The sequence below is a fragment of the Chelonoidis abingdonii genome, chromosome 13 (genome assembly GCF_003597395.2).
Source record: "Chelonoidis abingdonii isolate Lonesome George chromosome 13, CheloAbing_2.0, whole genome shotgun sequence".
Taxonomy (NCBI): Eukaryota; Metazoa; Chordata; order Testudines; family Testudinidae; genus Chelonoidis; species Chelonoidis abingdonii.
In genome coordinates, this window is record NC_133781.1 from 3,613,053 (window position 1) to 3,639,996 (window position 26,944).

General features: G+C 49.4%; 2 protein-coding genes and 1 pseudogene across 2 annotated transcripts in view; 1 reads left to right on the forward strand and 2 right to left on the reverse strand.

Annotated features, from left to right (window-relative positions):
• Positions 1-26,944, forward strand: part of LOC116824943 (uncharacterized) — a 480,271-nt gene that overhangs the window by 185,845 nt on the left and 267,482 nt on the right.
• LOC116832036 (uncharacterized) overlaps positions 1-26,944 on the reverse strand; it is a 524,829-nt gene that overhangs the window by 53,964 nt on the left and 443,921 nt on the right. The gene's annotated exons all lie outside the window — the stretch shown is intronic.
• LOC116826866 (cholinesterase-like) lies at positions 6,765-19,078 on the reverse strand (annotated as a pseudogene).

Here is a 26,944-nt window from a genome sequence, read left to right on the forward strand (position 1 = left end):
TCGCCGTTCCAGAGCTAACTGCACCTCTCACTCCTTTTCTGAGTTGAGCACACATCCCCACCAGCTCTTCCCCTTCCTGAGATGGGATTCCCCAATTCTCCCACTCTTAGCCTGCTTCTCGGGCTACAGCACCCCAAGTATCAGCTGTGCTTATCTAGCAGGCCCCTGAGGTTCAGTCTGTTGGGTGCCTTGACCCAAAACCAAGATGCTCTGGCTGTTCAATTTTTTTTTTTTTTTGCTTGGGGCGGCAAAAAAGCCAGAGTCAGCCCTGCCTGTAGTGCAGGCGATTCTGCCCACCATTACACTCAATGGAATTTTGACTATACGCAATTTTCGCTTTACGCTCTGATTGCGGAATGTAACCCCAGCATAAGATGAGACAGACATGTACCATCCTCATCACTGTAGTATCTGAGCATCTCCCAGTAGTGTGTTAAGCTAGGTGTCTGTGCATCCATCACACGGGGTTAGGTCTCTTGTCTTCTATCCAGAGGAGAAAGGGAGCTGCGGAGCATCTTGTTTCAGTAGCGACTTCATATCTAATTGCTGCTGTGTTTTTGTTAGAGAAGGCCTGGCTGAAGAACTAGACCTTGCCCTTGGAGAGGAATGGGCAGAGGTTTGGGATGGGCCTCAGTTCTCGGGGAAGTTCAGGAGGCACATAGCTGTGAATGATCCAGTTTCAAATCTTTGCTCTCAGTCAGGTGTGCAGGTCTCTCTCTCTCTCTCTCTCTCTCTCTCATTGACCAGAAACTCCATCCGGAACCTGAGCTACTTTCCTGACTGAAGCGTTAACAAAACCAACTGTATTCTGTGGAAAGTGTCTCTTTCAAAGAAGCAGCACTTTCTGATCGAAAGAGGTTTAGAGGAAAAATTCTGGTCATCTCTAGTCAGGACACCTAGGTTCTATCCTAGGCTCTTGAATAGGCATGGGGTCTAGTGGGAAGAGTGGGAGCGGGGCTAGGACTCCTGGGTTCTATCTCCTGCTCTGGGAAGGAAGTGGGGTCTAGTAGGTTAGAGCAAGGGAGGCTAGGAGCCAGGACTCCTGGGTTCTAGTCTCAGGCTTATGACTGATTTTGTGTAAGTGTCTTATCCGCATTTGTAAACTAATTGTATCAACTGTGAAACGTGTTTCCGATACATAATCTCAGATGTGAGCTATAACTACCCTGGTCAGAAGCGGGATGGATCCTGATGAACCCACTCTAATAAGGGCAAACACTTTGATCTCACAGTTAATGGGTTCAGCTTGATCTGTGTGGGAGATTTTTTGCGAATATGCGGGAGGCAGTTCAACCAATGCTGACCCCAGTGCAGCACTAGGGGGCGCTGTGCTACAGGGACCAGGGTGGGGGCACAGCAGGAGGTCCTCTCCCCTCACAGTCTGTCCTGACCCCAGTGCAATGCAACCAGCACAGCTGGTCACCGGCACAGAAGGATAAAAATAGCCCCATGCCCCAGAGTCTGCATTGGCTCCAGCTGAGAACTCTGTGCTCCCCTGACCCAGAAGAGCCTAGGCTCTGCTCCTCACAGCCTTTGCCCTGCTCTGCCTTGCACCAGGGGGGTAAGTGCCATCAGGGAGCTTGGGGAAACTCCACTCTGGGGTGACACAGGCCTGAGTGGCTCCTGAGGCAGCGGACACCTGTCTCCCCTGAGTGCCTAGAATAGAATCCAATAGTTCTGATGCCCAGCCCCCTGTGCTCTAACCACTAGACCCCACTCCCCTCCCAAAGTTGGGGAGAGAACTCAAGAGTCCTTTCTCCAAACATCACCTGCCCTAACCACTAGACCTCACTCCCCTTCCAGGACTGGGGAGAGAACTGAGGAGTCCTGCCTCCCAGCCCCCTCCCTCTGGACAAATGAATGTTGGAGATGCTGAAATCAGCCGCTCCGTGTGATGTGCATATCCTTCTAATGAGCCGACTCAGATGCACACATGCAGCTGCCCTGGAAATGGCTGTGTCAATTGGTTTCCTTGGTGGAGGTGGAGCTCTTCTTGGAGGACTCCGAGATGTGGATGGGGATCGCCGGTCTCTGCCTCCCACGCCAGGGTCCTCAACACAGGCAGCTTTTACCAGGGGCTTGAGTCAACGCAATGTGAACAACCCCAACACTGCCATTGAAAGAGCATGAATCACAGTCCCAGGTCCTCTCAGTCACACACAGGCCATTCCCCCATCATATCTCGGCAGGGCTGGTGCTACCATTAAGGCAAACTAGGCAGTTGCCTAGGGAGCCAAGATTTGGGGGCGCCAAAAAGCGGTGCCCCCAATTTTTTTTTTACAGCGTTCCTCCCCAAGCGCGCGGTTGCTGCTCCACTTCTCCTGTCTCCCAGGCTTGCAGTACCAATCAGCTGATTGATGCCGCAAGCCCAGGAGGAGAATTAGAGCAGAGGCTGCGTGCTCGGGGAGGAGGCGGAGCAGAAGTGAGCTGGGGTGGGGAAGTGCCACACGGCTCGGGGGGGAGCTGCCACGGAGGGGGGCACCTCAGGGCAGTGGGGGAGCTGCCATGGGTGAGCACCTCATAGCGGAAGGGGGGGTGGGGAGCTGCCACAGGGCTTGGGGGGGGGCGCAAGGTGGAAGTTTCGCCTAGGGTGTGAAACTTCCTTGCACCGACACTGTATCTCGGGGCAGCAACCCACCAGATCTCTGCTTGGCCACAGATACATATGGTGTAACCTAGCCAAACTCATAGAAACTCAGGAAGGGAAAAATGGCGTCACTCCACAATGCATAATGATTAGTGTGTGGGGAGCTGGGAGTTAGGACTCCTGGATTCTATCCCTGACTGGGGGAGGAGAATGAGGCCTAGTTGTTAGAGTGAGAGGGGGGCGCATGTCTGTGACTCAGTACTTCTGAGTTCTATCTCTGGTTAGGGGAGGGGAGGGACATGGAGTCTAGTGGGTTAGAGGAAGAGGAGGGGGCTCGGAGTCAGTACTCCTGGGTTCCATTCCTAGCTTGGGGAGGGGAATGGGGTCTAGTGGGTAAGGTAGGCTGCCTGCGGGGATGGTGGTTGGTGGCTGTTTGTACCCATCTCTCACTGCATTTCCCCTTGCAGCCAGCAACCTGCATTGCAGACAATGCGTCCTTGATGAGCCCTACATCGGTTGCATCCCTGGAGTCTCTGAGTGCACCCCTAAGGCTGGGCATCCATGCATGACAGTCAACATCAGCTATAGTGAATTGGGAGGGGGGCTGCACTGGGTTCTCTCTGTCCCAAATACCCCCACCAGTACTGTTTCTTACTCCTTTCTGGGCAAGGTGCTGCATGGCTCTGGCCTGACCACTTGTGGTCAGACTTAGAATTGCAACATGGGCTCCCATGTCTGACCCCTAGCCAAGCTCCAGCTCACCAAACCCTACTATCTTCCCAGCACTGGGGATAGAACCCAGGAGTCCTGATGCCCAGTCTGCACCTGCTCTAACCATTTAATCACCACTTCCCTTCTAGACCTGGCAAAAGAACCCAGGAGTCCTGGCTGTATCAACATCACATGAGCCTTGGGGAGCTTTCAGTCAGTGACGGAGTGGCTAAGCGGCATTGAGTCAGGTGGCCTGGTTTTCGATCCCTGTCTGGGCTTTGGGGTGGTGGATCTGAGAGGTATGACTCTGAGCCCTGCCTCTCTGTCTCCCCCTGCAGGAGATGAGGTGCAGTTCCTCGTCCAGGGCTGCATCATGAATGCGAGCTGGTGAAGGAGATGATGGTCCCTGGGTACCAGATCAACGTCACCTCCTTCTGCAATGACTGGGTCCCGCTGCCCGCTAGCAAGGGAGGGCTCTGAATCTGGCCTGCTACCTGCCACCCTCCTCCATCCCTACCTGTCCTCAGTCCCAATCCCTCCTCCCTCTTCTGCAGTTCTCCAGCCATTCGCTTCCTCTTTCCTTCTTTCTTCTCTTCAGCATTTACTCATCCCTTGCTCTCCATCTTCCATCCTCCCTCCACCTCCTTCCCTTCCATCTGCCTCTGTCTGTTCTTCCCATCCATCCTCCTTCTCTTCATTTATCCCTCTCTTCTCCTTCATCTGTCCTTCCCCCCTTCTTTTCCTCTCCCTTCTTCCCTTCCTCCACCTCCTCCTGATCTTCCCCCATCCACTCTTCCTCCACTGACGCTCCAGGTATGAAACCTGCCCATGTTCACTGAGTCGCAGTGATTAATAAGCCTGTTATTGGGTTGTACAGTACAGTTCTATCCAACTGTAAAGCCTGGGGACAATATAGTCAGACAGAGTGGGGGTGGGGCTGGGAGTCAGGACTCCTGGGTTCTAGCCTTTCCTCTAGGAGGGGAGTGGGGTCTAGTGCAGTGGTCCCCAACTATGAGGAGCATGGAAGAATGTTCAAGAGGACCATGGTGAGCCCAGGCCAACTCCCCACTCCACCAACCAGCCCTGCTCTGCTCCCAGTCATGTCTCTACTCCTGTCCAAGGCCCTAGCTGCAACTCCGGCCATGACCATGGCCATGGCTCCAGTCCCAGCTGAGCCCCTCCCCACAGCTCCTTACTCAGTCCCGGCTCCTGGCCCTGACCATGGCCCCAGCTGCAGCTCTGGCTCCACCCCTTACTGTGGACCCAGTCCCAGCTGCAGCTCCCAGCCCCAACCAGGGCTCTGGCTCACTCCTAGCCCTGGCTCCCAACCATGGCTCCCAGGGGGACACAACCAAAAGAGTTTGGGGACCACTGGTCTAGTGGATGAGAAAGGGGAAGGGGCTGAGAATCAGGACTTATGGGCTCTATTCTTGCTTCTAGAAAGGGATCAGGTTCTAATGGGCATGAGAGCCATGGGGGTTGGAAGCCAAGACTCCTGGGGTCTATCCCTTGGTCTGGGAAAGAAGTGAGGTCTAGTGAGTGAGAGTTGGGAGAAGCCAGGACTCCTGAGTTCTAATCTCCATGGAAGGATACTGGCCACTCTGTGCACATGCTATATAACTGCAGGTTATTATCTCACAACATGAAACCTCCTTATTTCTGAGTATCTCATGGGCTCCCTGCCTCTGTCCAAACCCCCTTTGTTTCTCATGGGTTCCATGTGCAATCCCCTGGAAAAATCACAGGGCTGTAGTTCTCTATTTGCTCTGGCAGTGGCAGTGTTTGAGTTGCTCTGTATTTGCTTTGTGGCATAACAACCTGTGGCTGATTGGCATCCGAAAGGCCTTCCAATAAAGCCTCCACTTCTCTGAACCATCTGGAGTGCTGGGCAAAATACTGGGGCAGCTCCCAAACCCAACCTACCAATTCGGGACCCTGTCCAGATGCCATGAAGGTTTGATGCGGATATTACTGGGCTCACGACCCAGCTGAGACAGCAGCTGAGCATGTCCTGGTGTTAGAGAAGCAGAGAATTGCAGAGTTTAAGACCAAAAGGACCATTAGATCACCTAGTCTGATCTTTTGTACAGAACATGCCATTATATTTCACCAGTCACTCCTGCACTGAGCCCTGTAACTTAGGTCCGAGTACAGCAAATCTTCCAGAACGTGGATCTGAAGCCAAACAAGACCCTGGAGACAAGGGCTGCACATGAGGGGGGGACCCCGTGAGCCCTGGCCGAGAATCCCTTCCCTGGCTACTCATCTGGTAGTAGGCCAGGTCTTTGGCGGCACTTTGGTGGCGGGCCTTCACTCACTCCGGGTCTTTGGCAGCACTTTGGCGGCGGGTCCTTCAGTGCTGCTGAAGATGCAGAGCATGTGAAGGACCTGTCACCACCACTGTTGCAAACTCGGAGCACTGCCCAGTGAGTATAAGCACCACAGCGTGTGGTGCCTTTTTTTATGTCTGCTGCTCCGCTTTGCCCCGGGCCCCCTGAATCCTCTGGGCAGCCCTGCTGGAGACCTGAGTTCAGTTCCTAGTTCTGCCACAACCTCCCAATGTAACCATGGACAAGTCACTTCATCTTTCCGTGCTTCGGGTTTCCCCCCTGTACAGCGGGGCTAATAATTCTTCCATTTTCTAATGCAATTGGAAGCTTGTGGGGGTTGGCATGTCTTTCACTGCATCTGTACACAGCCTAGCACAGTGAGTAATGCATCTCGCTTACACATAATAAATAATTTAAACTAAATTAAAGAAAGCAGCTACTGACCCAAACAGGCCACTACACAGCTCGCATGCCAGCGTGGTCTCCCTTTTTTACCAGGGACACCACATTGACTGGAACAATATGCTGCACACAGCAACATCTAATGGATGAATGACATGCTGCAAGGAACTATGCCTAGAGAGGTAGCCAATGCTAAGTGAATAGGATCATGTCTCCATCTAGTGGCTGGATGGAATTACTACAGCAGCCTCCTACTGACTCCCAGCTTGGGGAATTACTCCCTTCCCTCAGCTGATAGAAGGCATCTGGGATTTGATGCTAGAGGTCCTCGCTTCCTCCATGGGGTTCAGTTCTCCTCTTCCTCATGTTCCTTCCCCCTTGGTGGTTCAGCGGTTCTGTGGGTCTCAGCTGGGGAAGGAAATGCGTATGTCATTGTCCCACTGAAAAGGCCCAAACAACCACAAACTGGGCTTGAGTTTGGGGCTCCCCCACAGCATGTGTGTTCTGGGACCCTCAGGGGGTGGAGAGCTCCCCAAAGGTGTCCGCCCCTCAAGGAGGCCAGAAGATCCCATGTTCACTTGAAAAGGGGGGAATAGGACATGAGACCTTTCCCCTCTAGGGGGCACTGGCTCTGATCCAGTCCCAGAGGGAGAGGACTGGCTGGCTCAGAAAGATGGGGGGGCATGGGACCTTTTGCTCACTGAGGGGGCCTGGCTTCTCGATGAGCAGCGATGTCAAGAACCGCAGTGCCGGACAGGCAATATCCCCTCCATCTGGGGTGGCTCTGTGCTGATGCAGAAGAAGTTCTGCTTCATGGGTTCACTGCAGGGGCCACTGCTTCCTGCTCTCCTCCCTACCCCCATTGGGTTCTTGGGGAGAAATTCAACACACCCCACAGAGTTTCATACCAGCCAGGGGCAAGAACATGCTCCAGCTGCATGCAGGGACTGCTTTTCAAAATGGCTGCCATCCACTGTTGTTCCCAATGAGAGTGAAGCCACAGTTAAGATGTCTGCTGCATCCCGTTCACTTCATATGGGGTGTTGCTACAGGTTGCCCTTTATAAATATAGCCACTGTCTCCCATTGTTCTCAGTGAGACTGAAGCCACAGGCTGCTCTCAATTATGATGGCTTCCATTGGCCTACAGCCCTTCTAGGTGGCGCTGAGTCTGCCCCTAGTAAAGATGGCTACCATTACCCATTGTTTTCAATGAGACTGAAGCCAGGCTGCCTTCAGGGAAGAAGGGCGTCCTTTGTGTTCTCAGAAGGTCAGTGTGGGCCTGGAGGGATATGGCAGACCAGGGAAGAACACTAGGGTGGTAGGGAAACATGGGGGCATGGACAGGACGATCTAAACTGGGAGGAAGGCTGAAGCCACAGTTTGCCCTCAGTTAATATGGCTGCCAACAAATTCACACATCCTTCTACATAGGATGAAGACACATGTTGTCCTGACGGAAGATGGCTATCATCTCCCATTGTTCGCAGTGGAATTGAAGCTACAACCTGTCCTGAATTACAATGCCTGCCATTTGCCTACAGCCTTTGCTGGTAGAAGTGAGGCTGCCCCTAGCAAAGATGACCACCACCTCCTGTTGTTCACAAGGACACTGAAGACACTATACCATCACTCAGAATGGCCACATTCCTATTATTCTTGATGCAAGTGAAGCTGCAAGTTGCACTGAGGTATAATGTCTGCCATCTGGTTAGGTCTCTTGCAGGCTACAGTGAGGTTGCTGCTTGTAAATACATCCACCACCTCCCATTGCTCCCAGAGGAGCAAATGGGCAAGTATCAGGGATGTTGCCCAGGGCCGGCTCTTCCATTTAGGCACCTAGGCGGTCACCTAGGGCACCAGGATTTGGGAGGGCGACATTTTGCTGCCCTCGGCGGCAATTCAGAGGCGGGGGGTCCTTCCACGCTCTGGGTCGGCGGCGGCAATTCTGCAGCGGGTCCTTCACTCACTCCGGGACCTGCTGCCGAAGTGCCCCTAAGACCGGGAGCGCAGAAGGACCCCCACCACAAGAATTGCCGCCAACGACGGCGGAAGTGCGGAAGGACCCCTGCCTAGGACGCCAAAACCCTGGCACCGTCCTGATGTTGCCTGTAGCAAAGGTGGCTGAGTTGGCCTGTGGGACAAGCAGCTCTTTGGCTCCTTCTGGAGTGAAATGCAGGTGGCAGCCACCTTCCTACCTGCTGCTGGGCTAATTTTTCATGCACAGTTCTCTAGCTCCCCGATGAGGGTACAGGGGAGAGGATGGTGCTCCTCTCTGTTGCACGGTGAAATTGCATGTACCTCACAGAATCTCCATATTTGCATCTGTTGTAGCTTTCCTACTCCGATTTGAACCTTAGCGTTCATAACCTGAGAAGCTAGCATGAACCCTCTAAAGCTTAATATCAGCTTAGATCTGAATCTCGCTGCACCAGCAAGAATTTTCCAGTGTCTTGGCTCACTCTGGTCTCCCCAAAACCTTCCCTGGGGAACCCCAAGACTCAGATCTTTGAGTCTCCAACAAGGGAAATAAACCATTCCCCCACCTCTCTTCACCCAGAATTTCCTCTCTGGGCTAACCTGAGAGTTACTGATGCAACCTCTTTACATCACAATACCAAGAAGCATGTCTCCTCTCTTCCACAAAGAGACAAATCCAAAGACAAGAAACAGAAAAGATTCTATCTCTCTTCCCCCTTAGCTTCTTCCCGCCCTGGGACACTAGAAGAGTTAACACAGACGAGCAGCTTTTCCCCTCCTCCTGTCTTTCCTTTCTCCGACCAATTTCCTGATGGGTCAACTAGAAAAAAAATCAAACGGTCTTAAAAAGCAAAACTTTTAATAATAAAAAAAAAAGAAGAAAAAGTAAGAAACCGTTCTCTGTAATCTAGATGTTAAGATACAGGGCTTTCCTTATAGAAAATGAATAAACAAGAAAAAAGGAATAAACAGCCTTATCCCAAAACCATACAATTTAAAGTACTTATACCAAATACACATAAAGACTCCACCAGCCAGATACACAGATGCAAATAAAGCAAAACAATTTAAAAGACTATACTTTTGCTACCTTGTACTTACAGCTGGGAAACAGAAGATAAGAAAGATTGGAAATAGATCCTCTCATAGCTGAGAGAGCACAGAAAGACAAAGACCCAGACCAGAACACCCCACAATTCCTCCCTTAAGCTTTGAAAATCCGGTTTCCTGGTTGTCCCTGTGTCAGGTGTTTGGTCCTCTTGTTAGCCCTTTACAAGTAAAAGAAACATTAACTCTTAGCTATCTGTTTATGAACAGCATCTTCTCCAGACACCCAATGTTGCACAGTTGAGGCTTTCTGTGTTCCACAGTCACGATCTTTGTCCCATTTGCTGTGTGACTGAAGGGATGAGAACATGTGAAAAACTGGTGAATGGTGAAAGTGTCTATCCTAACCTGGGAGTGAGTGGCCCAGTGTGGATAGAGAGACCCAACTAACAGGTGTTTTAGGGGCTTGTTTTATAGTTTGATTTTAATAATAGGATGTTTTAAAAGGAGGTAAGTTCAACATACACAGTAGAAAAATTAGTCTAAAAATAATAAACATTGAAACATGTCTCAACTATATAGCTAACATATGAAGATCTAAATTAGCTGTTACTTGTCAAAAAGACTTCTTAAGGACATTGTAGAGCATTTTCTGAAAAAATCCACTCAATGTGTAGTGGCAGTTTTAAAAAGCTAACAGAATGTTAGGAATCATTACAAAAGGGATAGATAATAAGCAAAATAAATAAACTCCATAAATCAGGGTGAGCTACAAGCTTGAATACTGTGTGCAGTTCTGGTCACTCATCTTCAAAAGGTATTCAAGAACTGGAAAAGGTAGAGAAGAGCAACAAACATGATAGAAGGTATGGAACAGCTTCCAGTAAAAGAGAGATTTTAAAAGACTGGGACAGGTCAGCTTAGAAAAAGACAACTGAGGAAGGATATGAGAGCTCTATAAATCATAAAAGGTATGGGAAAGTGAATAAGGAATTATTTACTCCTTACATAACACAAGAACCAGGAATCATCGATGAAATTAATAGGCAGCAGGTTTAAACAAACAAAAGAAAGTATTTCTTCACACAACTCACAGTCAACCTGTGGAACTCATTGCCAGGGGAGGTTGTAAAGGCTAGAAGTATATATTGAGTTCAAAAACTAACTAGATAAGTTCATGGAGGATCGGTCCATCAATGGCTATTAGCCAGATGGTCAAGACACAACCCCATGCTCTGGGTGCCCCTAAACCTCTGACTGCCAGATGGTGGGACTGGAAACAGGGGATGGATCAATCAATAATTGCCCTGTTCTGGCCATTCCTTCTGAAACATCTGGCACCACCACTGTCAGAGACAGGATACTGAAGTAGCTGACCATTGGCTGACCTATTTGGCCATTCTAAGTTATACTTGGATTTGTTTAGAATAAAACCTGTAATGAGCTCACTTGCAAAAGAAAATTAGCTCATATTTCGTGGGCTATACTGTTAATGCACTGGTAAAGCAGCAATAAACAGCACTGTTGTATCTAACAATTATTGCTCTGACAAAGCAGGGCTCTGAGCCAATTAACTTTGGCTATTACTTGATGCACTGGCAAGCAGGGATCTTGAAAATACAATCACATCCCTTTTCGTCTCCACTGTTGACTAGGGACTGCCCTCCTCCAGTGACATCCAGGGGCCTATTTTTATACTGCACATAAAGGTATTACTGTGGGGATGTAGGAAGAGGATGGATGTGCTGGGTCTTGTCCCCTCATCAGTGCCAGTCAGCATTACTACAACAAAAAAGCTATCGATGCCCAGCTGAGAGAGTTAGCCAAGATCTCAATCTGTTTAGGCAGTGAAGTCCATTCAGCAACTAAATACCCATGAGAATAGGGCCTAACTCCCATAGCTGAGAGGGCAGAGGGGTCTGGCTTTCCTGCTGAAAATGTGTGTTCCCGCAGAGCTCACCTTCTCATGTTCTGTCTTCCCCTGCTGGTTCAGAGGTTCCTTTGGGCTGGGCTAAGAAAGAGGCATGGAGGTTACTGTCCTACCACCAAAAAGCCAGGCCTAGAGTCAAGAGGTGGCCCATGGCATGTGAATTCCAGAGGCCCAGGGATGAGATAATTATCCCCATATTTTGTCTGGAAGCCAGACTATCCCTCAACTCTTTGGAAAGAGGGAACTGGGTGATGGGAGCATATTATGGGTTCCTTTTCCCTCTAGGGGGCACTGGCTCCAATCCATTCCAGGAAAAAATATTCTCCATGGCATTGTAAAGAGCCCACTACTCCCCATTGCCTCCTGCCCCTCTCGGGTTTCTGAGGGGAAATGCAATAACTGGTCAGTATAGTTGGGGAAATTGAATGAATTCCAGCCACAAGGGGGCAGACAGAAGGATGTCCCAACCAGGTGTCCTTCACTCCTGCAGGTGGCAGCAGAGAGGGACAAGGACATACCCAACCACCCACACTCTTCAGCCAGGTCTCACTGAGGCTTCCCATGAGCTAGGAAGGATCAAGAGGCAAACAACCCAGTTTTTCCCTCTTCCAAAATGGTCACCCCTCCGTGTTGTTTTTCACAGGGCTGAAGTCAAAGGCTGCCCTCTGGAGGTGAAGCAGGGACATGGTGGCTACTCTCATGTCAGCTGCAGGTTTGATCTGGTATGGTTCTCTGGCTCTGATGGGGAAATGGGAGGAGCTCAGGACCAGCTGGTGAGTGCAATTTGCATAGACATCCCAATCTGAGGTGGAGCCAGAAATGAAGTGTTCAGGTTGCGGGAGGAGGCTCTGGGCTGGGTCAGGGGTTTGGTGTGCGGCGAGGCGGGTGAGGGCTCTGGGTGGAGGTCCAGGCTCTGGAGTGGGACTAAGGATGAGGAGTTTGGGGTGTAGGAGGGTGCTGCAGGCTGGGACTGAGGGGATCAGAGCATGGGAGGGGGTCCTGGGTTGGGGCATGGAGGAGTGAGGGCTCAAGCTAAGGGTGCAGGGTGTGGGGTGGGGCTGGGGATGAGGGGTGCAGGAGGGTTCTCCATGCTGGGGCCAAGGGGTTCAGAGGCTGAGAGAGGGATCAGGGCCAGGGTGCAGGGGGTTGGGGCCCAGGAGCGGGTCAGGGGTACAGGCTCCAGGTGTCACTTACCTCAAGCAGCTCCCAGAAGCAATGGCATGTCTCTCCTCCAGCTCCTACGCAGAGGGGCGGCCAGATGGCTCTGTACACTGCCCAGTCCACAGGTGCCACCCTGGCAGGTCCCATTGGCTGCAGTTCCTGACCAATAGGACCTGTGGGAGCAGCACTTGGGGCAGGGGCAGCCTGCAGAACCCCCTGGCTGCCCCTATGCATAGGAGCTGGAAGGGGAACATGCCACAGCTTCCGGGAACCACACGGAGCTGCGGAATGCATGCGGAGTGGCCCCCAACCCCGCTCCCCAGTGAGTGTTCGAGGGCTGGATTAAATCAGTTGGCAGGCTGGATGTGGCCCATGGGCCATAGTTTGCCCATTCCTGGTGTAAACTGAAAGTGGATTTGTGGAGAGAAGCTGAAAGTGCAGTTGGATGCAGACTGGCTGGCGGTAGCGTCAGCTGTAAGACAAGCAGGGGCTGGTGGCTTGGGAGCTGAAACTCAAGGGCAGCACTCAGGGTTGCACCTTCTTAGGGGTTTCCTTACCTGCTCCAGGCAGACTCTGCCCAGTACCGCATCACCCTGTGGCTGAGTCTGGCCTCAGCCTCAATTTGCTTGTGGTTGGCTCCCCCCATAGACACCAAGGTCTCAAACAGATAGGGCACCTTAGAGCCATGCAGCATCCCCATCCATTTGGGGGAAGACAAGCCACCTGGCTGTCTTGGCTATGGAGCACACCACATGATAGTCACTGATGACGTGAGACATGGTGCAGCAGTACCACACCAGGCCCTGCCCCTCCTGGCTGTACCACTGTGCCACCACCCAGACAAGCTCCCATAGCAGCCCCAGCGTTGTCACCCTCAGCACCTCCAGCAGCTCCTTCCAGATCGTGGGGCTGGTGTTCATCCCAGTGAAGCTAAGGAAACCAATGATCATGTAGGAGCTTTTGTTGCCTGTGACGCCAGCCAGGAGGGTATAGGCTGGCTGTGCCTGGCCTCCAAGAGTCTTGGTGGCACATTGGGCAGGAAATCCCTGTCTACGGTCAGCACGCACATTGTGTGTTTCCCAGAGTCTCATGGCCCCACAGGCAGCCCACAACGGCAGTGTCACTGAGATCAGCAGAGCCTAGGTCGTGGCCCAACACCCAGCCTACCTCCTTGGTGGCTTCTGGGCTAAACTCAGCCCAGGAAGAGGTGAAGGCACCACTCTCCAGCACAGCACGGGCAAAGAGAGGGCAGCTCCCCAGCAAGAGGCGATGGAAGCCAATCAACGCAGCCCCAGCACTCTGGCCAAAGGATATCAAATGGGCTGGGTCCCCACCGAATGCAACCATGTTCTCATGCAGACAGGGCAGCACCAGGAGCTGGTCCCACAGGCCAGCATTCCCCAGGGCAGCCAGGGGCAAAGACAGGAACTACCAGCTGGTAGTTCATGGAAGGCACAATCACACTCTTGGTGGCAGCTAAAAAATGGCCATCTTGGAGTTCCACGGAGGGTGCACCTGAGAATGTCCCCACCCGCCCCCATCATGGATCCAGACAAGGACGGTGGCTGATGCAGGGAGGCCGGGGATGGGACACCCAGATGTTGAGAAAGAGGCAGGCCTCGAACTGCAAAGTTTTGGGCCTCCACATGTAGGCATCACAGTAATCAGTAAGCAGAGGCTGGTAGGAGCCATTGCCAAAGCCAGTGGCCTCCAGGACGTGGCTCCAGGGCTGATGGGGAATTGGCTTCTGGAAGCACAAGGCCCACATGCAGGGACTTGGTGTAGGGGATCCCCAGAAAGGCTATCATTGTGCCGGAGCTTGCTCTGGTGGTGGTGAGCACCACACTACTGTGATTATCAGAGCCAGAGCTGGGGCCTGGCAGAGAGAGGAGGAGCAAGCAGGGGGGCATTGGGAGACCCAGTACAGCAGCAGCTGGAAGGGAGATTCCAGCGGGTGTTATAGGAAACAGGGTCTGGGACCTTTCCCCTCTAGGAGGCGCTGTTTCTGATCCAACCCCAGGTCAGGGGGAATGGCTGGCTCAGGGAGTGGGGAATGGGATACAGGGCCTTTATCCTGCTGGGGGAGTTGCTCTGCTGCAGCCCTAGCCATTTAAACCCCCATGAGAGCAGGAAGCCTGGCTCCTCTTTGGTAAACAGACTCTGGTCAGTCACCTCCCGGGCTCCAGCTCTCTGCTGAGCTCCAAGATCTGCATCACCGTGGTTTGCCCTTCGGCCCATTGCTTTGCCATTTGCCCATTGCTTTTTTTGGCAGGCAAGAGGCCCCTTTATGCCAGGAGAAAATGCTGAAAGGCTGGGACACAAATCCCATGTGCCCTCTTCCGGAGCTGGGGAGAGAACCCAGGAATCCTGATTCCTGATTGATAGGACTTCTGGTTCCCACTGGGTTAGAACAGGAGGGTCTGTTTAACCCAGGATTTCTGGGTTCTCTTCCAGCATGGTGAGGAAAGCAGTGGTGTCTAGGGATTAGAGCAGGGAGACTGGGACCCAGGACTCCTGGGTTCCACTCCCCACTCTCAACGTGGAGTCTGTAGAAGGGGTATTAGATGGGAAGCTACGAGTCAGCTTCCCAGTTCCAGCTCCCTTGATACCAGTAGCCCTTTGACCACTCTGTGTCCATCACAAAGCCCGAGGAACCCTCCCACACACACACACTTCACAGATTTACCTACCCCAGCTCCATGCTGCTGCAGGCAAGTGGCTCTGTGGCTCTTACTGCAGCTCCCAACTCAGTGGGAGGGAGGAATCTGCTGATGCTGGAGCCAAGTGGCTCTTGTCTACAGTGCTGAGCGCACCAGTCAGGGAATCAGCCACCTGGGTTTATTTACCCCGGGAAAGGAGGCAAGTTTGCTGGGCTGTACATGCACAGGGCCCCAGGTTCAAGATGGCTGACGGGATCCCAGGGCAGGGTGTCACAATAAAATTGCCCCCCATGGGGTCCCCTGGGTAAGTACCAGCATTGTAATATTGCTAACGCTTTTTATATGCATTGGAAAGTATCTTGGGAAGGTGACGGGCTGCCCATGGGAGCCAGCTGAGGTCACTCAATCAGGGTGAACTGCAAACAAAATGGGACAGACAAACCCCAAACGCTGGTGGATATTCCGATACTTAGATTTACCAACCAGCACAGAACAGCTTCACTGATCACTTAGAAGTCCAAATCCACACAGTTCCCAGCCTTAGGCCTCCGTCCAGACACACCTGTCATATATGATGATGATTCCTGAAAATCTTATCTCATTCATGTAAAAGAAAAGGTTCTTCCAGTCCCAAAGGATCAGCCACATACCAGGTTTATTATAACTTAGACCTTACCCCAAAATACACGCTACAGCCAATTCTTTGGGGATGAACTAAGCTAACATTTATTAAAAAAGGGAAGAGAGAGTGTGGTGGTAAAAGATCAATACACATACAGACTTGAATTCAGTTCTCGAGGTTCAGATGCATAGTAGAGGTGAGCTTGTAGTTGCCAAAAGGCCTTTTAGAAATAGTACATAGGTTACAGTCCAATGTCCGTATTCAGGGTGACTCCAGTCAGTGACTGGGATCTCAGTCCTTGTGGCTTAAGGTTTCCCCCTCCTGAAACCCTAAGCAGATCTGAGATAAAGCAGAATCATGTCCCAGGGTTCTTAACATTTCCAGCAGCCTTTCAGCCTGAGAAAACAATAGGCTTAACGCCTTCTCCCAAACATCCTGGCAATTAGCACAGAGTAATTTATCCATTAAAACAGTTCAGATACAGCTTACCACAACCTTCAAAGAGACACATAGAGAATAATACTATTTCATTCAAGTATCATCATAAATGTTAATATTCCTTTTTTGTTCTTTGAATTAAAACTATTATAGCAATAGACAAGACTTGTTTGCTTACATCACAATTGTCTACCAAGTACCACCCAACTGAGGTTGAGTCATTTCTGTCACAAAGCAGTCCCACAGCTCGGCAGTCTGGGATGGGGTAGGTGTGCCTATGCAAATATTTGAGATTTCACATTCTGGACATTCTTTCCACACTTCCCATAACTCACCACCAGATGTCAGGGTACAGCTCATCCTGACTCTGCTTACATCACAAAAGGGTTGAAGGTGTGAATATGGAGTGGAAGATTCCTTTGCAGGTTACAAGAGGCCGAAGAGGGAGGAAAGGAGAAAGAAATGGGTTAACTTGATGATCCAGCCAGGCCTGAAGATAAGGACTGAAACTGCAGTTCAAGGCAAGCGCACAAAAACAAGCTCTCAGCTGCTAAACTGTCAGAAGCTTGTATCCCAACCCCAGCCAGCCCTGAGAAAGGAGAACTTAAATAAAACTGAAGGGGTTGCAAAACTAATAAGATTGTGAAGGCCAGCAAGTGGGAACACAGTCTGGCGACCCTGAAACCAGTGTGTTTTGGGGAAGCTAAAGGAGCCGCAGAAGGCCGGTTTGGCCTGGTACAGAGAGCACGGGGGATATGGGGTCCCTGGCGAGAATGTCCCCAGAAGAACCCAGGGCTTAAAACCCTCTTGAGAGCTTAAGCAAGATGGAGATTTACAGCAGACCATCGATGATCTGTGCACAGGGCAGAAATCTCGTCTACACTTCCCCGCTTCTTCTTACATTACACCCAGGCTTGGCCAGCCTTGTGTTGTGCGTGTGTAAGTATGAAAGTGGGTTAGGGCTCAGGCACTAACACTTTCTTCCTCCCTCTGAGTGACATGGGGCACACCCAGCACTCACCACTGTTATTTAGTTAATAAAGCTTTAAACTTAGTCACTTGGCGTGCTCCTTCATCTCCTCCCCTTAAGATTTCAGCTTTGTGCGGTCAGGAGAAAGAAAAAAAACGGGCGATTCCACCAGCGTGAGACATGAATCTGCTGTTCCCACTAAAATATTTTTAGGGGGGGACTGGACAGCAACAGCATGTCTTTAGGCCTGTGATAAAGTTCTCCCCTACAATAACTCTGGAGGGTTGGCAAAAAAAAAAAAAAGTGTGTCTGCCCCGGAGTGAGTGTGAGATGGGAGAAGCGAATCTGCTGTTCCCACTACAGTACTCAGTCCCCCTGTGCCTCTCATACTGTGCACATCTAGCTGTGCTGAGTGAGACTCTACTGTGCCTGTACTATTTAAAGAGACAGTACGTATTTTTCATACTGTATAACATGACCCCTGAATGCAAGGCACCTACTTCATCTGGTGCTCAACCGAAGAAATAGCGATGTGTTCCAATGCTGGAGAAAAAAACTGGATGCGTTGGACTTATTGAGAGACGGTATATCCATCACCAACGTGGTGCGTAAATATGGCCACAACGAATCTAGCATCCGTGCCATCAAGATTCGAGAGACAGAAATTCATCAAGCAATGGCATCAAGTGCTCCAGTAACTACTAAGATGACGAGCCAAGTGCATAGTAAGACTTTAGTGAAGACTGAAAAGGCATTAAACTTATGGCTGTAAGTCATGAACCGTAAACATGTGCCTATCAATGGCAACATGTTGCCAGAAAAGGCTCTTAGCATCTATACGCTGTTCAAACCTCCCACCGAAGAGGGACAGCCTTCTGGTGAGAAGGAATTCAAAGCCGAATTCAAAGCCAGCCAGGGTTGGCTTAACAGTTTTAGGAACCACTTCAGCCTCAAAAACGTGCAGACTACTGGTGAAGCTGCATCTGCCAATGAGGACACAGCAAAAGCCTACCCCAAACAATTAAAGAAAATCATAGAGGAAAGAGGCTATCTTCCAGAACAAGTTGTTAATGCTGACGAGACTGGGCTCTTCTGGAAAAAAATGCCCATCCGCACTTACATTTTGAAATCAGAAAGACAAGCCCCTGGCTTCAAAGCAGCTATAAGGCCATGTGACTATGTTGCTTTGTGGCAATGTGGCTGAGCATTTAATAAAGCTGGGCTTGCTCTACAGGGCTGCAAATCCCTGTGCCCTAAAAGGCAAGAACAAAAATCTCCTGCCTGAGTTCTGGCAATCAAATGAAAAGGCTTGGGTGATGGCAGCATTATTTCTGGATTGGTTCCAAAAGTGTTTCATTCTGGAGGTCAAGCAGTACCTTGAAGAAAAAGGACTTGACTTCAAAGTGTTGCTTTGATCATAGACAATGCTCCTGGCCACCCTGCGGCACTCCGGTTTGCACATAACAAAGTTGAAGTCATCTTTCTCCCCCGCCCCCAATACCACCTTCATCCTCCAACCTCTCAACCAAGGCGTTATTAGCTGTTTCAAGGCCACATACATGAAGCTTACATTCTCACGGATCGTTACTGCTATGGATGCTGATCTCAATGTTAATGTGATGAAGTCCTTCAACATTGCTGATTGCATCACTTATATTAAACAGGCAATGGATGCAATCAAGTCTGAAACAGTCAATACATGTTGGCAAAACCTATGGGAAGACTGTGTGAGTGATTTTAAGGGTTTCCCAACCATTGATAAAGAAGTGCAACTCATTGTTCAGGTGGCCAGGCAAGTGGGTTGTGAAGGCTTCGTCGACATCCTCGAGGAAGAAATTGAGGAATTAATTGAGGGCCATAGAGAAACATTGACTAACGAAGAGTTAGAGGAACTGATAAAATCATCTCCAGAAGACAAAGATGATGACAAACAGGAAAAGCCAGCAACTTGGAATCTTCATAAATTTTCTGAAGTGTTCAAGTAGCGAAACACTGAATGATTTAATTTTCTGAATTGATTCCCTCTATGGAATCGAAGCCTCAAAAATCCCACATAGTATAGGATGATTTGAGACTGTACCAAAATGTTTGAGGACAGTGACAGTTACCAATCACACATGTTTTTTTAAAAAAAAACCACCACCAAGCAGCAGAGCCTAACAATCAACTTCCTCGAGCTGAATCAGCAGACAACACTTCGTCTATACCTCGCTCGTTCACCGTCACGCCAGCCTGGCCCATCGTCTCTTAGATCGACATCGAATGCCCTATGACTCAAATAGCATGTCAGGGAAAGAGGAAGACTAATCATTGGAGTGGTGTACAGTAAAAAGACTAAGCACAGAATATCCAGGATGATGGTGATGTTCAGGTTTACAGTACTGCACTGTAGCTGTACAGTTTATTTTTTATTCTTCCATTCTTCTTCTCTCTGTTATGTTATAAAATACTATAAAATTGTATTTTGCATTGTAGGTCCTTAAATTATATACTATACTGCCACTGCTGGTATACAATAACATAGTACTGTACAGGGTTGTATACACAAAATTGGTCCTTTATAGGTGATTTAAGGGGATTTTTAAAGGGTCATTTGCTATTCGCGGCTTTTCGGCTTTCATGCGCTGACCGCGGAAGCAAACCCAGATAAAGGTGTGACAGACCTTCATATTCCCCTGGGCCACTCCTTAATACCAATGATGCAATCTCAGCGCATCTCCCTGACTCTAAAGTTGCTGGCATCCTGGACTTTTGGTGGAGAACCCTGTATCTCTCTCCCTCTGATCAGTGCATTTCCAGATGGTCTAGTTCACTGCTTTGCTGTGTTTGGTCACAGCAGAACAGGCGAGCACAGGCCTGCTTGACTTTCTCTTCAGAGACATTACAATTGACTGCCCACAGTTATCAAGTTATCACACAGCTCCTTTTCTAAGCCAAGCCCTATTTTATTCTTAAGCGCATTAAAGAGAATACATATTAAAAACAAGCAAAAGAACAACAGTGCATGCTAACTTATCAGAGGATCACCAAATCTAGCACAACGGCTCTGGTCCGTGATTAGTCCTTCCACTCAGAAGTTTCCTGTGGTTTCAGGTTATCACAGCTCAGCTCAGAACCAGCACCCACTGCTTATGGAACCTCTGTAGGGTCAAGCCCTTTCAACCCTTCCCCGAAGCATTGAAACTTTCCAAATGGACTGGGAATCTTGTCCAATGTTGCTGGGTCAAGAAGTCAGTCTAAAACTTGGTTATTTAATCCAAGTATTTTCTTTGTCTGGAAAATCCAGTTTGAATAGTTTAATCAAACTTATCCAGGCCAGTGGTTTCAAGGCTGAATAAGTGGAGGAATTATTCAGCATCTCCCATAATGGAAACGATATGTAAAATGCCATCATAACAACATAAAAATTGCATTTTTAACACATGGACCAAAGGAATTAAACCTAATTTAATAAAGTGATTATTTCAGTAAAGTCATCTTAATTCCATAAGGTTGTTTCAGGACAGTGCTCTGTGACATTTGGGATCCTTTGGGGTAAATACAGTGGTGGGAATGGAGGGGTTATGCAGTAGAATTGTTATCTGGGATCGAGTGGTTTGAAGCAATTATGCATTCTGCTTCATCAAGAAGGAGGCAAGCCAGTCACACCAAAGCAGTTCCAAATGGGGACTAACCTCCTTATCCTGCATTTATTTGGGGCTATCTGCCATTAAAGGCTAGATGATTCAATACCTGGGAGACACCATTTCCCCAAATGGGGGAGAAAGCTCTTTAAATATGAAGGAAAACTAGAAAGATACAACATTAAAAGGCACTTAAATAGATTCAGCAGTGTTCCCTACAATGTAATTGTAGTTGCCACCTGAGATCAATTTTTAAAGGACAGATCCCCAGCTAATGTGAACTGCTTCTCCATTGGAGTCCATGCGGTCAGACCCCCAGCTGGTGTACACTAAACTGGGTACCTTGGTTCTACTACGATTCCCATCAGCTGAGAATCTAGCCCAGGGTGCTTTTCAACATCACATCATTTGGCAGGGATTTATCAGTGAGGATTCGAAAAAAACGTCATGAAAAACTGAAGCAGGCCATCAGTAAAAAGGTACAAAGGAGCAGAGATTAAATAAACAAGCTGAGCTGATCATTTAAGCTAAAATACCCGGGAACTGCTCCGAGCCAGAGACAGTTTACCAGCAATCTGCAGAGCACTCAGTGTGACCAGAATGGAAATCATTTCTGGGGAGGAGGGTGAGGCTGTTGATGGGAAGGCCTTTTAACTTTATACCAAGAAGGACCATTACTGGGAGCAGTGGAATCTCAATCATCTTCCCATGGTCTGGGGTCCCAGCTCTTTTTTGTATGTAAGGTCTGTCCTTCCTGTCTTGGGCTTCCTGGGGCAGGCTGGGGGTATTTCGAAGTGGTAGGGTCACATGGGAGATACAACCTCTCCATCTGCAGCCTGGTCTGATATCTTGGCAAGGAATGTGGCTTCCACCCACAGCACAAAGAGTTACTGCAGCAAGCCTGCTGTCAGGACTGCCGACCCCAGCAATCACTCTGACTTCTCCACCCTCACCTGCTTGGGGAGGTCTTAGTGATAAACCAATTGCTTGCAGTGGAAGTTGCCTTAGTCCAGGAGCAGGGTTCCTGGTCATGCATCCCAAGCAGAGATTGGCATTTCCCAGCAGCCCAGACTTTGGTACCTAACTCTGTCAGAGGGACTGATTTAGGGTAGAACTCTCTTATTGGCATGTCCCACTGGCCAGCTTAGGTGACTTCCCGCTTAGTGTACTGAATTTTGTGGCTCCTATCCTAAGGTGCCTATCTTTTCCCATGCATTGCATAGGGAGCCCAGATGTCTGAACTGTCTGAATTGATCAGTTGCAGCATTCAAAGTCATTGTATTACGTGCAAACACCACGGAATTGAGTGTTGGGTCTCATTTTGCTTGGCCCAACATAAATAAAAAATAGTATCTAGTGCTTGGATAGAATGTTTCATCAGTAGACCTCCAAGTCCTTTACAAAACAGGCCATGGTCATTCTGGTTGCTACTCCTGACTGCTTTCTTAGGCTAGAAAAACTTAACCTCCTGCTGAGGTTGAATTTCTAGGCCTCCCAAAAAAGGATCTGTGGAAATTAGTCCCTCTCAGTGTTGCCTTCTGAATGTAAAGATGATAGGGAAAAGGGGCAGAGGAGGTGAATGATAAAGGGCAGAACCTCCCTAACCCTGCACACTCCCTCTCTTCTCATTCCATGATGACCAATATCTTGATCACCAGAGCACTGAGCTCCATTTGATTCCCTTCTCCACCACCCCAAAACATTAAATCCCCCAGATCCCTGGCAAAAACCCCTCCCGGTCACTTGACATCTGATTCCCAGCACCCTGGGACACTTATCCTGCAGGGAAGAGTTCCAGGTAAGTGTGGGAGCTGAGCTGAGCCCAGAAACTGGTGGAAGATGCAGGATGGGGACAAGTGTGTGGAGTGAAGGTGGGGCCAGGCCCAAGTATACTTCTCCTAATCTCAGTGGAAAGGGAACCCCATCTTGGATGGGAAGGGAGGTGGGGGGAACTTCAGAGGGAGCTTCTGGAGGAGTTTCTTTCTCCCTTCCCCCAGCAGGTTAGCAGGAGGCAAGAAGGACCATCAGTTCAGCACCCAGGGCTGCAGCAGGGAGAAGGGGCTGATTGGGACTTAGGGCTGGTCTACACTATGGGGGGAAATCGATTTTAGATACGCAACTTCAGCTACGTAAATAACGTAGCTGAAGTCGAATATCTAAAATTGATTTACTCACCCGTCCTCACCGCGCGGGATCGATGTCCGCGGCTCGCCATGTCGATTCCGGAACTCCGTTGGGGTTGGTGGCGTTCCGGAATCGATATAAGCGCGCTCAGGGATCGATATATCCCATCTAGATTAGACGCGATATATTGATCCCTGAGCAATCGATTTTAATGCGCCGATACGGCGCGTAGTCTAGATGTGGCCTTAGATATAAAGGGATCTTAATATTGATATCTGTACTCCTCCCCAACGAGTGAAATTAGGGTTAATGTGGTCACAATTCGATGGTATTGGCCTCCAGGAGCTATCCCACAGTGCACCATTGTGACTGCTCTGGACAGCAATCTGAACTCGGATGCACTGGCCAGGTAGACAGGAAAAGCCCTGCGAACTTTTGAATTACATTTCCTGTTTTTCCCAGCGCTGGGAGCACTGATCAGACAGGTGACCCAAGCAGTCCCAGACTTAAAAAAAAAAAGCTCCAGTATGGACCCGATGGGAGATACTGAATCTGATCTCGTTATGGGGAATGGGGAGATGAATCTGTTCTATCAGACTCCATTCAATAGACGAAATGCCAAACATTGAAAAAGTCTCCTAAGGACATGATGGACAGGCTACAACACGGACTCAACACAGTGCTGCGTGAAAACTTAAGGAGCGAGACAAGTTGTACCAGAAAGCCAAAGAATCAATGGATATCAATGGAGGAAGGCGATGACGACATGTAGCATCTCACAGTTCCCCACTCTCCAAAAACCATTTGAAGTCCTGCCGGCTAGCTCCCAAAGCCTTGAGAGTCAAAAATATTTGTCACAGGTGGTTAGGATATATGTGTCATCAGCCCCTGTGAAAGCAAATAAAAAAAAAAAAAAAATTGGGAAAAATCATTTCTTGCCCTTTTTTCGAATTCATCGTATGATCTACTGGATGCTGTTGGCAGACGTGGTGCTGCAGCGCTACACAGCGGCATCCTCTTGCTTGCTTTACGGAAGGCGAGTACAGTATGACTATAGTCCGTCACTTGTCATCCCTGGTGCTCCTGCCAAGCCTCAGTTGAGGTTGCGGAGGGTGCCTGGGCAAAAAGGAATGACTCCCAGGTCATTCTCTTCTTTAAGTTGTTTTGTCTAATTCACTCTGCCGGACTATCATTGCAACTGTAGCTTCTGCCTCAGGCTTTGCCCTCCCGTCAGACGGCACCACGTGGTTTGCACCTACCCCAGCCTACTCTTGCTACCAGGGCTTCACAATCAAAATACTTAGACCTCTTACATTTTGCTACAAAAATAAAAAAATTAAGCTGCCATTTAGAACTGTCCCCCAACATAAATTATCCTGGGACATTTTGAATTTTACGCTGCGTCATACCAAAGGCCCACACACAATGGAGACTCACTCCTGCCTGGCTTCTATCTGTCTTGTCACAGATTCCCATTTTCAGCTATTAGGTGAGCAGTGCAGAATGGTGGGTTCACTCTGCTTCACTGTAGACAACGCCCTACCTCCCCCCCTTTTGATCTTTGCTTTGCAATTAAAGTCAGTGTTGTTCTTATTCCTGCCATTCTTTATTACTGCATCAACAAATGGCAGATAACTGCACGGTTAGCCCAGGAGGAGTGGGGAGAAGGGAAGCAACGGATGGGTTTTGTTGCAGGTGGCACCCCCTAGAATAGCTTGCGCTCATCATTTCTGGCAGGATGTTGGGGCTCTGACCCAGAGGCGGCCATGCCCTCTCTGCGTGTATTAGCAGGCGTTGCCTGATACTTCTAGGCAGGACTGACTCTCCATAGACAAACTTAAGAAGTCTGGGAGTCATTCCCATTTTTGTGTCCAGGGCCCTCCGACCGACTCACCTGAGGCCAGCCAGGGAAGCACTCATGACAGCAGCGATAGTACACTATGACTTGGTACACCATCCTTGTCAACTTGCAAGCAACGAGGTTACAGGGAAGGCTGGTAACCATCTTTGCTAACTTGCAAAAGACAAGTGGATGGTGCTGTGTAGCGCTGCGAGTACCGTTGTCTGTCAGCCAGCATCCAGTGGAAAACACGGTGACAGTGAAAAAAGGCCTGAACGGGGCTCCAGTGTTGCCATGGCTATGGCATACTGCGCCGGGCAATCAGGGAAAAGGTGTGAATGACTTGTCTGCTGTTTGCTTTCACGGAGAGGATGACTGATGATGAAATTACCCATAACCACCTGCCAACAAATTTGTGGGCCCCATTCAAGCATTGGGAATCTTCAACCCAGAATTCTGATGGGCAGGGAGGACTGCGGGAACTAGTGGATAGATACCCACAGCTGGCAACGGCTCGGAAGATCGACGCTTGCTCGGATATGAGTGGACGCACACCGCCAAATTAATGTGTTAGTGCTGGACTGCTCGTCTGCACCTCGGAACTTTATACCTACCTGTCATTCTGTGATGAGCGGACACACGTACCCTTGCGGCCGCCTCTGCTGGTTGTCCTCGGGAATTATAGCTGCGTTTCCACCTCGCAGAGTGCCCTCTGCAGGCAGTGATTCCGCCTGGTCCTCTGACCCGGCGTCTCCCTCCCTGGAGCCTGCGTCCTTTTTACATGGAGTGCTGCTGTCCCCTGCATTAACTCCTTTCTCCTTCAGGGTCTCCCCTCCCCAGGGATACCCCACCTACACATTCCCACCTCACCTCAGTTTAAGGCTACTTGCCAGTGCTTCGAGTTGTCATCCACCGCCCCAGCCTGTGGGCAGACTGCAGTATCTTAAGCCGAACTCGCATCAACTGGCCAAGGAGGTGTGTCGGACCTGCTGCCTTGGACCTACCCCTGGCGCTGCCCTCTGCACTACCCCAGTACCTATTAGCCCATACTAGGCCGCACCTGGGGCTTTCCAGGCTAGAACGCATCCCCACCTAGATGCCTCTGTCTTTCCCCAGTGCTTCACTCGGTACCTGTATGTCCCACCTCCTGACAGCCAGCCTCTTCTCCCGTCTACAGAGGCAAGAGACAGATCTTTTCTCTGGGCTTCCCTGCCTCGTATATAAGGACCCTGTTGCTCAGTTTGGAAGCTTGGCCCCAGCTGCAGTCATTTCCCCAAATAGCCCCCAGCTAAAAGCTGTGTTCTCCCCCACAGCCCTCTTAGTCTCAAGGGTTGTTTTACCCTTGCAGGGCAGGAGCAGGGGTCACCCTGCTACAGTTTCAAAAACCGGTTTCTGTAAAATCAGAATAATCCCTAGAGTAGATTACCTTAGAGACTAACAAATGTATTGAGGCATAAGCTTTCATGGGGCTACATTCCATAAAGGTGGACTGGAGCCACAACAAAGCTTGTGCTAAATAAAATTGTTAGTTTAGTCGTGCTGAAGGGTGCCACAACCTCAAACTCAAAAAAAAGCAAACAGAATGTTGGGAATATTGACTGGCTGCTGGCACCATTGAGTGGTGTTTTCAAGAAACTATCCCACCAATGATCGCAAGATCTCTTCCTTGAGTGTTAACAGGTTAGATCAGACTCCTTCATTTTGTATGTATAGTTGAGATTGTTTTCCAATGTGCATTACTTTGCATTTATTAACATTGAATTTCATCTGCCATTTTTGTTGCCCAGTCACCCAGTTTTGTGAGATCTCTTTGTAACTCTTCGCAGTCTGCCTGGGACTTAACTATCTTGAATAGTTTTGTATCGTCTGCAAATTTTGCCACCTCACCGTTTATCCATTTTTCCAGATCATTTATGAGTATGTTGAACAGTAATGGTCCCAGTACCGACCCCTCAGGGATACCATTATCTATCTCTCTCCATTCTGAAAACTGATAATTTATTCCTACCCCTTGTTTCCCATCTTTTAACCAGTTACCGATCCATGAGAGGACTTCTCTCTTATCCCACGATGGCTTACTTTTCAAAAGTCAATTTAAATTAAATACATTTTTTAAAAAAAATTATATATTTTTTAGAAATCTAGACCTGTTACGTGTTTTGGTGTATGTAACTTGCATTATCCTCATGTTAAATGTGCATTATCCTAACAAAACATTTACTTTATTCGTATCTCTTTTATATATCTCATCAGTCCTGAACCTCCCCCACATAAATTTGAACACCCCCCCTAATTTCAATTCCTCGTGAGAGGCACAGTGCCCTGCATGTGGGGATCACCTGGGCCAGAGCTGCGAATCTGAGCAAAGTCTGCCTCAGAACCATCTCTCTGAGCTGCAGCCAAGTCCCACACTTAGGCAAAGTGTGACTCTGCTCCAGGGGGCTGTATGAGTGCAGTGCACCCCTGACAGTGTAGTCCCACACGCTGATAGCGATTCCTTACCTGGTAATTCTGGGCAGC